This window comes from Mastomys coucha, unplaced genomic scaffold (genome assembly GCF_008632895.1).
Source record: "Mastomys coucha isolate ucsf_1 unplaced genomic scaffold, UCSF_Mcou_1 pScaffold17, whole genome shotgun sequence".
NCBI lineage: Eukaryota > Metazoa > Chordata > Mammalia > Rodentia > Muridae > Mastomys > Mastomys coucha.
In genome coordinates, this window is record NW_022196899.1 from 3,476,755 (window position 1) to 3,484,376 (window position 7,622).

A 7,622-nucleotide genomic window follows, 5' to 3' on the forward strand; every position below is an offset into this window, starting at 1 on the left:
TTCATTGGGGACCCTGTACTCAGTCCAATGGATGGCTATGAGCCTCTACTTCTGTATTAGTCGGGTACCGTGAGAACCTACTTTAAATATTTTGAAAATATCTCATGTCACTCACATTTCATTCAGACATCCTGTCAGGATAATATGACCACAGGAAAAGGCTTCCCTAAAACTGGCAATTTACATTGTGACAGACACACACTGAATGAACAGCAGGATGAGTCTCTGTGCCTATTAGCCATTAATATAAATACTAAAATTATCTTGCCATGCTGTGGGTTCATTTCTTAATGATTCTCGTTCAAAATTCCATCATAAATGTTTGTACCCATTAAATACTCAGGGATCTGTTTCTCAGAATGTTTCTTCAGGGTCAAAGATGGCTCTGTGAATGAAGGTGTTGCTTGCAAATTTGACAACCCAAATTCAATCCCTATGACCCCTATAAGCAGAGAGCAATAGGTATCACAAATTGTCCTCTGACCTTCACATACATGCCACTCATGGCACACACATACATGTAAGCAAATATAATATATACTTATATTAAATTTAATATATAAATACAAGTAAATGAAATAAAATTAAAACCAAGTATTTAAAAAAAAAAAAACTTCCCATAAAGTATGTTTCAGAATTTCAGTATATTATTTTTAAAATTCTTGCTATTTAATAATGGGCTTGATTCTTGGAAAAATAATAAAACAGATTTAATAATTCTCCAAAAATTACTGAGTTCTTCTTGGAGAGTTCACAAGGCCAAATGAGCCTAGCAGCCAGGAAGGTGGGATGAAGTGAGGAGGGAAACTCAACAGCCCACCCTGCTGAGGACTGTGTACCCATGGAGCTGGGGTCTGGGCTGAGGCAGTGAGGGCCCAGCCTGCTGAGGACTGTGTACCCACAGAGCTGGGGTCTGGGCTGAGGCAGTGAGGGCCCAGCCTGCTGAGGACTGTGTACCCATGGATCTGGGGTCTGGGCTGAGGCAGTGAGGGCCCAGCCTGCTGAGGACTGTGTACCCACAGAGCTGGGGTCTGAGCTGAGGCAGGGTGGATGCAAACGGACATTATTAGGCTTTCAAGTCTTGCAGGTTAGGGTGAGGGTTTGCATAGTTTCCTGGAATTCCCCAGGGTTTAAATGATGCCTCTGTTTTTCTGAATTTGTAACAATTCCCTTCCTTAATGCTTTCATTCTGTGCAAACCCTACTCTGACCCTTCAAAAATTAAAATGTCTTCATCCCAAAGATCTTTTTGACTAATTGATATAGAGCATAATGCAAAGAGTGAGTGCGGTGGGAAATACCATGGGTCTTCCTGCACATACAGTTTCCCTGTGGTACTCTGACATGCTTCTTCCTCCATATCATTTGTCTGCATTTGACATATCACACATTCACTTGCTTCTTTTCTCTTCTTCTTTTGCCACTATAATATAACAGCATGAGACTTTTTATTTTCCACCGATGTAGCCTCAATTCCTAGAATATTTACGGGAAAAGAATAAGCTCTTGACATTTAGTCATGCAAATCGGTGTTCCACTGATAAACAACTCTAAAGAGGAAATGGCTGAAGAATTACACATATTTAACTTTGACAAGAAAAAAAAACCATAATAATAATGAAATCCAGTGTATGGGTTTGTTTGTTTGCTTGCTTGGTTTGTCTACAAGAAATGATTATGTGTGTATCTGCTTGATTTTGTTCTCAGAGATATCCTGTTTTTTGAAAGCCAGCCACAGTGTGATTAATTCCACCTCTTTAAATCAGGAAATGACACAAATATCCTATCACTTGTGAGCTCAGCCCTGAACATGAGAGATGTTAGAAGCTGGCCAAAGGAAGAAACCTATAGCACTTGGAATAGCTTATCACACAGAGAGTGGACAGTCCACATTAGACTCCCTTTTCTGAAGTAGTGTATTGTAAATGCTTAGAGGCATTTACTTTGTTTTGTAATCATGACTGTTTTTGAACCTATAGCTCAGTATGCTTTAACAGTTATTTCTTCTTCAATTTCCTTCTGTGTTACAATGCTCTATGACAGTCTATCTGATGTCTACCCCGAGATGCTAGACTCTCCCGTTGCGCCTCCCAAGTATCTGACCCTCTTCACCGTATTTTCCACTTGCTTTTTCTTTTCTCATGCTTCACACTGCTGTCTTCTAATGTTTCCATTATGTTATTAATTTGTTTATTTTTAGCATGTATATGTACATGTGTGTGCATTTTTATTGACTGAGCATTCATTTTATAAATGCAAACTCCATTTGTGGTAAGTCATGAAGTCTTTGTGCATGTGATTCTCTGTTTAATTTCTCCTGCCCTTTGGTTACCCTGTGGTTTGATAGTGACTATAAGTACAATGTGTGCTGGATATGCATCTTAAACTTAGTTTGTAAAAAATGAGTGGAGTTCTAGGGTGATAAATAGTTTCCTTTGAGGGGAGTAGTTCATTTACTTTGTCTAAGTAACTCGTGGTCCATCCAGTTGTGGACCATCTTAGCCTGAGTTTTTTGGCTTCATATTTCACAGATCATACACTTATGAAAACTAAGCTAAAATTCTAAGGAAGGTTTGGTTCACTTTGTTATAACTTACTATGAAGCGACAAAATTTTCGTCTCTCAGGTTAAAACAGTGAATGTTTGGAGTCTTCTTTTTTCACCATACCCAGACTTTGATGCTAGCTTTATAGCTCCATGATATCAAATAGTATTAAGCTCATCCTCAGAGACTTGGTTAGTGTTGGGCTTACCTGCCTGAGTTCTTGTTTTCTCTGATAATTCTGTTTTTATTTGCTCAGAGGTTCTTTCATGGATTTTCCTTTATTTCATTTATTTTCACTCACTTAGAAGTTTGTTATGAATTCCTAGCATTACACAAAACATACTGATTTTTATTTTGAGAATTTCCTTAAAATCTTTTCATCCTTTTCTACTTGTTTGCAGTGTGTTTTTGATTATAGACTTTTATGTTGACAGTATTTTCCCTGAGGTTTTCTTAAGACATTATCTGTAGTTTTCTAGCACACAGTCAATATTATAGAGATGTCTATTGCATAGCAGGATTTGAAGGAGGAAGAACAAGAGAACACAGGGCCTTGTGAAACTGAGGCTCAGGATATATCTTCTATGTCTTACTGGACAAAGCAATGCAAAACACAAGTTCTACTGGGTAGAAAATAAACTCAGCAGGAGAAAAGAAGTGTATAGTGTTTCCATGACTTTTCACACTGATGGATGTTTCGTTATTCTTATTTCAGAAGAAACTGAGATACAGAGGCAGAAAATAATACACTAATGGTTGTTGACTAGAGACAAGGCTGCCTACCTTACTGTGTGAATTCAGGCTGTGCTCTGAACTGCTACCTACACTTCCTCAGTGAGGATGCTGCTTGGGCAGAAGGAGAAAAAAGGGAAAAAACTAGCAACAGGAGTTTGCAGCAACTATATAAGGACAAAGGGGGGGACTGGGGTAGAAAGAAAAAGAGAGAGAATGAAAAAAAAAAGAAAAATTATTCTGCAAAAGATGATACTGACAGTCTCTTTGTAAAATCATACAAGAAACATGGTTATCAATTAGCGTAACTTTTGCATTGATGAAGTAATGTCTCAGCCATGAACATGTAGCCTGTTGATATTTAAAAGAGAGATGATGTACTGTCAAAGATGCTTAGCTTATAGGAGGCTGCAGCTATGAGAACCCATCTCATCATACTGGATGAGATCCACAGTATAAAATAAGATAGAATAAAATATAATGACATAAAATCAGTTACTACTCAAATGGAGACCATCTTGAGGTTACATTGTAAAGCTGGAGAAAGTGCTTTTGCAAATTTTAGAAAACTACAAAATTAACTTTTAAAATTTAAAAGCTAGTAAATTAAGTTGGGTTAGGCAGGGAAATTGCTGTGGGCATCTATCATGGTCGGTCCCTGGTAGAATGCCTTCAGATCACTTCAAATTTCCTAACAAAGTAGGAAATTCCAGCAGCGAGTGACATCAGGAAGATAGGGATGGGTCAGAGGCAGCAGGAGAGAGAGAGAGAGGCAGTTCTGAGAACGGCCATCCAGGAGCGTGGGTAAACTATTCATCATTCACAAAGAATGTTGAGTGGGTATAAAGGCATCTTCCTAGCAATGTCACTCCACCCTACTCAGCACTCTAGGGCTAGTGAAAAACACATGGATCTGAGGTCCCGCATGCCTGCTCCTTGCCCTGCTTCTGAAGACTCCAGGAGTTACTGCCCTCTTCACCACTTAAACTCCCCTGATTGCACTTTGGTTCATTCTGCACTATCTTCTTTAAGTATGTACACTTCATAAATTAGTCCATCCTTGCATTAATAATTAATACTGATGGTGAACCATGTTCAGCTAAGCTCAAATTTATAAGACAGCTAAGCTTTGCTTAAAAACAAATCTACTTATTTCTGAACCAAATTTGTAGATGAGGATTATAGAGACATGATTATCAATAGTGTAACGCTTGCATTGATGAAGTAATGTCTTGTCCATGAAACCTTTTATTCAGAAATGTTTTATGAAAGAGTAAGAGCGAGGGCATTTATGGACATGATGGGAAAGTCCATTTTGGTAGTTTCTGTTCATATATGGTCAGCAAGGAAAATGAAACACTGGAGGGGGGAAATTCTTCCATTTTTAGGTCTATCAATTTAGCAAAAAATACTTTATATTTGTGCCAGGACTTTCTGTGTCACATGAGAATGATACAGACAAGAATTTCCCAGCCAGGGGGAGTCTGGAGATGTCCACTGACAGATGTACTTCCAGGCTTAGATAGAAGAATGCTTTCTTTCAGTGCTCTAAATCAAACTAATTTTGATCTTTTTATACCATCTTGATCAAGTTTTGCTTTAGGCTTACACTAACTTTCTTAGATATCTTTCCCCCTTTCTCTGTGCTAAACGAAATGAGCTCTCCTTTGAAGTCTGGACTTCCCTCTAATACTGTGATGTTTAATAATGGCTTTGCCCAGGCTTTCTTTTATTGTTAACTTGTTGTGCAACAATTTGATTCTTGAAACATGTATTTAAATAGATTTTCAAATGTGTCAGCAGAGAAAAGGAAGATACCTCATGTCAAGACATCACCTCAGGGAGAACTTGAAGGAGAAAGGAATTCCCTCTAAGTAATAGTTTCATTCATAGATTTATAATTCTCTCAACACTGTGGTTTATCTAAAACTTTCATCCACTCCACGAAGAATACACTTTTTCATAGAATACACTGTCTGGTTTGTATGCTATTATTTCTGCCATATTTTAATGAACTTTTGTTCCTCTTAGAATAAAGATGGTGAAATAACACATTTTATTCCCTTAGTAGAATAAATAGGTTATCTATGGTTCATTTTTTGGTTTCTTGGTTTGATTGCAGGCCTCAAAATTAAATATAAATTCAGTTATGCTGTACCTGAGGAATATACAGAAGGGATGTGGACATGAGAATCTCTATTTTTGCCTCTTTCTGCCCTGTATGTGATTGTGAGAAAGAAAATGTAGGATACTGAGTTTATAATGTTTTGTGTGAGTTCTAGAATGAGTAAGTTGGCAGGCTATGTGGAGATTGTTTGTCCTGGATTGATCCTGGATTATTTGCCTACATTAGATAGTGAGGTAAAAACCCAGGCTGAAGAAATGCCCCCGGGAATAGGGACTAGATGCTTTTCATGCAGTGACCTGGGTTTGCTCCTGCAAATTGCACAACCGAGTTGTATATTTTTGTGAAATTGTCTCACCCCAGACCATGATAATACCTTTGCAGTGGAGAATATCTTTAAAGGAACGTGGGAAAGGAGATATTGTAAATAAAGAAAACATCTAATTAAAAAAAAAAAAACTCAAAAAAAAAAAAAAAAAAAAAAAAAAAAAAAAGAAAGAAAGAAACATGGATCTATGTGTGTTGAAACAAACTTGTAACCCTAACCCTGAGGCAGTAGGATCCACACACAGCTCTGGGACAAGCTGGACTACACAGAGAGTCCTACTTTTATGTACAAAATGAAACCTTGTCTCAGAAGAGAAAGAGAGAGAGAAAAAAGAGGAAAAAGAGACAGAAGAGGGAGGGAGAGAGACACACAGACAAAAGAGGGGCACGGAAGGGGGAAAGGAAGGAGGAAGAAGGGATGAGACCTAGAGTGAGACCTATCAATCTAATTTATAGTGTGAAATGCATTAATAATGATATTAAAAAGAGTAGGTCTATTGAGCAGACACTGACAACAGTGCTTAAGATTGCTGATGAGAGTCTGTCCAGATTTTCATGTTCACTTAGTCTGCGGCAGAGACAGTCCATAGCAAAGATCCATCTTTCTCGAGGTTGCCATTCTACCCTGCTCCCTAGTGACCCACCTGTTTTGAGAATTGAAAGGCCTTGCTTCTTCTCTTCCTTGGTAACTGATTATTTTCAGAAAAGGAGGTTGTGTATCTTTAAATACTTTTCTTTACAATGTCTCCACTTACTATAATTGATAACTCATGCCAAAATCTGCGATCTATTGTTGGCAATGCTTAGTAGTTTCAGAACTGAACAGCATTTCTTTCTTCATTGAAATTCTTCTGGATTTTTATCCATGATACATTTCTCAGTTTCTGAGAAAACACAATAGACGATTTTCACAAGAAGTCCCTGATTTTTTTCTTTTCCCCATAACTTCAATGCGCAAAACATCTGTGGGCACTTGGTGTTTGAATGACAAGATGGCTCCCTTCTCATGAGGAAATTCTCAAAGTAAGTGTGCCAGAGAAGTTTCATATCAAGACTGTTTTACTGGAGGATGTTCAGCACCATCGTCTCACAATAGAGTATTACATTTTTACAAGATAGTCATAATGTGCAACACTTCAGCAGTCATTTTGAATCCAGCATCTTCAGTGTGGTCTCTATCACAGGTGAAAAATAGGTTGTTAGGTAGGACAGACTCTGGGTGTCACTGATGTCACAGCATCGTTTTCATTCTGTAGGTAAAGCAGGTAAAAGGAAATGAACAGGCCTTCTGCACATAAACTAATCTTGCAAAGCAAATCATGAAAACAGCCCCTCCCCCCTCCGGTTCATTTTCTCTCTCTTCCTTAGCAAACACTTCTGCCTTGAATGCAGTACTGAAGAACTTGGTTGATTCATCGCCTCCCCTATGTGAGGATCAGTAAATGGAAATAACACATTTACCTAGTAGTTTAGAAGAAAGAGTAGGATAACTGCATGGATACACTAAGCTGCTAGGAGTGCTGGCATCAGCCCTTAATCCCGGACATTGGGAAAAAGAAGCAAACAGATCTCTGAGTTTGATGCCAGCTTGGTATACACAGTGTGTTCTAGGCCAGTCAGGTGTACACAGTGAGAACGTGTCTCAAAACAAAACAGGGAAAAAGAACATTTAAAATACCGCATTAAAATATCCCATTGTCATACAATGGGATGGGTACATCAGCAGTTCTAAAAGATACTCTTGTCACACATGGATGCACTGGAAAATATGGGATCATATTTCCTAATATTTACAAATTTGAAGACTTTTACAAAGATTTATTGTTGTTGTTTATGTGTGTATGTGTGCATGCACGCATGTGAGTGCTTATGCGAGCCACTAGCTTGCACATTG